We start from the raw sequence: 5000 nt of genomic DNA, 5'->3' as shown, positions 1-5000 counted from the left end.
GCAAATACTCCAGCGAGGCCCTGGAGGACTGACGTGGAGAAGGGTTTCGTGTGAACAGCCGTTGCACACGAGTCAGTCGATCCTAAGCCCTAAGAGAAATCCTATGAAGATGAGGTGTCCTAAAAAAACGCAGCAAACGAAACGAAACGAAGTTATTACAAAGCTTAATCATCCACTTTGACTCGAACACGAGAAAAAACATACATATATATATATATTTATTATATTTATTATATTATATTATTAAGATCCATCATGGCAACAACAGTATAGTAGAGTTGTGTAAAAAAAATATGTGTAAAAGCAATTTTTTAAACGTTTTTTTTAACCAAAAAGAAAAACGAGTCACACAAGTGCGAAACGATTATAAAATAAAATAACTTGAGCGATGTGAGAGAGAGACACACACCCATCGGGCGAAAGGGAATCCGGTTTCTATTCCGGAACCCGGCAGCGGAACCGTATACCATTCGGGCCCTCGTAAGAGTAGTTCGTCGGGGTAACCCAAAATGACCTGGAGACGCCGTCGGGAGATCCGGGAAGAGTTTTCTTTTCTGTATAAGCGTTCGAGTTCCCTGGAAACCTCTAGCAGGGAGATAGGGTTTGGAACGCGAAGAGCACCGCAGTTGCGGCGGTGTCCGGATCTTCCCCTCGGACCTTGAAAATCCAGGAGAGGGCCACGTGGAGGTGTCGCGCCGGTTCGTACCCATATCCGCAGCAGGTCTCCAAGGTAAAGAGCCTCTAGTCGATAGATTAATGTAGGTAAGGGAAGTCGGCAAATTGGATCCGTAACTTCGGAATAAGGATTGGCTCTGAGGAGCGGGGCGTGTCGGGCTTGGTCGGGAAGCGAGTCTGGCTGACGTGCCGGGCCTGGGCGAGGTGAACGGCGTTGAACGGATTCGTTCGTTCTCGTCGGGATCCGAGCTCGGTCCCGTGCCTTGGCCTCCCGCGGATCTTCCTTGCTGCGAGGCTTTCGTTGGCGGCTTGCCGTCGTCGATCGTCCTCTTCGGCCGCCATTCAACACTCAGCTCAGAACTGGCACGGACTAGGGGAATCCGACTGTCTAATTAAAACAAAGCATTGCGATGGCCCCCAAGGGTGTTGACGCAATGTGATTTCTGCCCAGTGCTCTGAATGTCAACGTGAAGAAATTCAAAAAAGCGCGGGTAAACGGCGGGAGTAACTATGACTCTCTTAATAATGAAACTAATGGATTTCATTAAGATCTTTATAAAGTGAGTTTCCACTGGTATTCACGACGTGGTAAAGCTTTCAAGGCGTTAATTACAATCTGCTTCCTATTAGCATGGTTGGTCGCCAACAACTGGTGGAGCCAATCTGGCTGACTATCCCCTTTGGTCTCCAGGTGTGCTAAGTCTAAATTGAGCACCATGGCTGCTAGTGCTATTGGCTTGCCCACTAGTGCTTTCAATGAATTCAGCCCAGGAACTTTGAGATCCAATGATGTTAACATTCCTTTCTCCACTCGAGCGACAGCTGAGGGAGCGATGTAGGTGCCATCTCGGTTGATAATCCTAACCACTGTAGACCGTTGAGGTCCGGGATCTGAGTCTGGAGATCCTGAGGATTCTCGAGGAGGACAGCATGGCTCCGACTCTGCAGGAGGGCAACAGACTGCCACGGGTCTTGAGTATGAGATTATTGCAGGAGGTGGAGGTGGAATCGTCTCCTCCCTCACTTGCTTGAGACGGGTTTCCTCAATAGCTCGAACGGTTCCCGCTATCGCTTGAGAAGCGTGAGTAACCTGTGAGGCGAATTCTGACATTTGGGCCTGATGGGCTGATTTTTCGTGAATCAAAGATTTATGAGCGGTGGTCCTCAAAGGATCGGCGGATATTATATCCTCGTTCCATGTGCCAACCCATACCTCCTCGCGGTGGGGACCGGGCAACGTTGCGGGTCGGCAATCCAGCCGCCTCGCAACGGCCAACAGGGCTCTGGCTTCAAACCTCCGGGGGGTTGCCTTCCCGTCGGGGGTTCATTCAGTAGGCCCGATCGAAACGCGAAGTATGACCACTAGCCGGCGGGGGCCTCGGCCCGCCGGCCCTACTGATCCAGTAGATTCCCGCGACTCTTCCCCTTCTCCCGAACCCGCGCCCCAGCAGCGACCTCGGCGAACCCGCGTTGCCGTAAATGCGCCCCCTGCCAGACCACCAGACGGGGCTCGCGCTCTACGGTCACGCCCTCGTATTGAGCAGGCTCCGGTTCCCGAAGTGCCAATTCAACCTTCGGGGGCGGGAGCCTCCTCGGCTCAACAGTCCATTCAGCGCGCAGAACACCAGTGCCTTCATTGCCCCAGGTCCTTCCCAACCGCCATCGGACTCGGACAGCATATGCGTCACCAGCACCGAGAGGCCTACAACGAGGGGATCAACGTTGAGAGAACGAGACGAGCGTGGTGTGATGAGGAGCTCCTCCTTCTGGCTAGAGAAGAGGTTACCGCGGCACGCCGCGGTGTACGCTTCTTGAACCAGCACCTTTTGTCGATTGTCCCTAACAGGACACTCGACTCGATTAAAGGTGCGCGGAAGAGACCGGCGTATCGGCGGCTTGTAGCAAATTTGCTACAAGAGGTTGCCGAAGCCGATGAGTCATCATCCAGCGATGGCTATCTCTCCGCGGAGGAGGTTGCACAAGCTCCTCCCCGTATCACGCCACCCAGAAACAGAACGTCATTACCTAGGCCAGACGGTCAGTCACCCGTGGATATATTTGTGGATCCGGCTCCGCGATTGGCTACCCCTCCATTGATTGAGGTGGTAGCCAATATCCACGGGTGGAACTCAGACGAGTTAGTGCGACTGGCACGCGAACACCTGATGGGTAATGACGTTCTTGCCGGCGTCTCGCGTTGGCTCGAAGTTTCCTTCCCTTCGGGCCCTTCTCTCGGCGTTGATCAGGCTAGAACGACACCAATTAGACCGCGCTGGGTTAATCCTAACCGGAAACAGCGGCGGAGGCAAGAATATAGTCGCATCCAACGCATGTTCCGTAAGGACATGTCACGTGCGGCTAAGGAAATCTTGGACGGAGCTGAGAACGAGGTTCAGATCCCTGATGTGGCCACAATGGCAGCTTTCTGGGGTCCCCTCGTATCTCAGCCTTCAACACCTGTCCGTCCTGGATTTCCCACCCCGCCTAGAGCGGAAGTTGCCTCCGTGTGGGCCGCAATTTCCATCGAGGAGGTATCGTCTATTACGATACCCCTCAATGCGGCCCCCGGTTTGGATGGTGTCTCTCCGCGTTTGTGGAGATCGGTGCCACCCTCGTTGCGAGCCCTCTTGTACAACATCGTGCTAAGTGTTGGTCGTTGGCCCCCGTCGGTTCTCGCTAGTAGAACCGTTTTCATTCCGAAGGGGGTCGACGGACCGACGGCCGCGGATTTCCGACCTATTTCTATCGTGTCAGTTGTCGTTAGACAACTGCACCGCATCCTAGCCCAGCGATTACGCCAGCTGGGACTCGTCGATTTAAAGCAGCGATGCTTTGACGACGGGTGTGCCGAGAACGTTGCTGTCCTGGCGACCATCATTCAGGACGCGCGGAGGAAGTTGAGAGAGGTTCATATTGCCTCTCTCGACGTGGCAAAAGCGTTTGATAGCGTTAGCCACTCCGCGATCAGTGACGTTCTCGAGCGCCTAGGATTGCCGGTCGGATTCCGACGGTACGTTCGGGATGTATACCAACACGGTGTGACGACCTTTGAGTCTCGTGGTCAGCGTTCGGAGTTCTTCCAATTAGGAAGAGGGGTTCGTCAGGGAGACCCACTGTCGCCAGTACTCTTCTGTCTCGCGATAGATAGAGTGCTGGCGTCTATTCCACCGGGTGTGGGATATGTGGTCGGAGAGCAACGCGTCGCGAGCATTGCTTTTGCAGACGATGTGCTGCTCTTTGCGACCACTAAGTGGGGCCTCCAGACCATCCTAGACCGTGTAGAGTCGGCAGCAAGGGAGTATGGCTTGGCTCTCAATGAGCGGAAAAGTTCGGTCCTGTCTATTGTGCCCTCAGGCAAAGAAAAGAAGGTGAAGATCATCTCCACTCCGACCTTTAGGTTGCATAGTGGTGCCTTCCTCCCTCAGATATCGTCTGTCGGTGCCTGGCGATATTTGGGGGTTGATTTTTGTCCTGAGGGTACTAAGTGTGTTCGCCACGAACTTAGAGCACACTTAGACAGGATCACGAGAGCTCCATTGAAGCCTCAACAGCGCCTTAAAATCTTGCGCTGCTTCCTGCTGCCGAGAATATTCCACTCCACGGTCTTGGGAAAAACGAACCTTGGTGCCCTCCGAAGGCTTGACCGCGAGACCCGAAGTGCTGTTCGAAGGTGGCTCAGGCTACCTCCCGATGTGGCGGTGGGTTACTTCCACGCGTCAGTCCGCGACGGCGGCTTGGGCATTCCCGCAATGTCCACCACAATTCCAGGACTCATGTACCAACGGTACATGAGTTTGAGCCAATCATCCTCGATAGCGGTACGTGCATGTGTAGACCTACCGTGGGTGCAAGAGCGCTTACGGTGGGCTAGAGCCGTACTTTACCGGGGGGGCGAAGACCTTTCCTCCCGGTATAGGAGGATGCAGTGGTGGGCGCGTCGGCTCCACTCTTCCACCGATGGGTGGGAATTGCGGGAGTGCCCAAGAACAGCCGGTTTGTCAACACATTGGGTCGATGCCGGATCTCACGCTGTGCCCGCTAGGGATTTCGTACAATATGTACATGTGCAGGTCAACAGCCTTCCTTCGTTAGTACGGACTACGAGGGGTATCAGGCGGGCCCAGCGTGACATCCGGTGTCGTGCCCATTGTGGCGTCGCGGAGACTTCCTCTCACATCATCCAGTCATGCCACAGAACACACGGTGGCAGAATCCAACGGCATAATGCCGTTGCGAGGACTCTCGCGTCTGGATTGCGAGACCATGGCTGGATGGTGTTGGAGGAACCTTCTTTTAACACCGATGAAGGGCGTAGGAAACCGGAC

General features: G+C 54.2%; 1 pseudogene; it reads left to right on the top strand.

Annotated features, from left to right (window-relative positions):
* Positions 1-5000, top strand: part of LOC143350612 (large subunit ribosomal RNA) — an 8937-nt pseudogene that overhangs the window by 1821 nt on the left and 2116 nt on the right.

Source organism: Colletes latitarsis, unplaced genomic scaffold (genome assembly GCF_051014445.1).
Source record: "Colletes latitarsis isolate SP2378_abdomen unplaced genomic scaffold, iyColLati1 scaffold0007, whole genome shotgun sequence".
Classification (NCBI taxonomy): domain Eukaryota; kingdom Metazoa; phylum Arthropoda; class Insecta; order Hymenoptera; family Colletidae; genus Colletes; species Colletes latitarsis.
The sequence above is the reverse complement of the archived record's forward strand: the minus strand, read 5'-3'. Positions and strand labels throughout refer to the sequence as shown.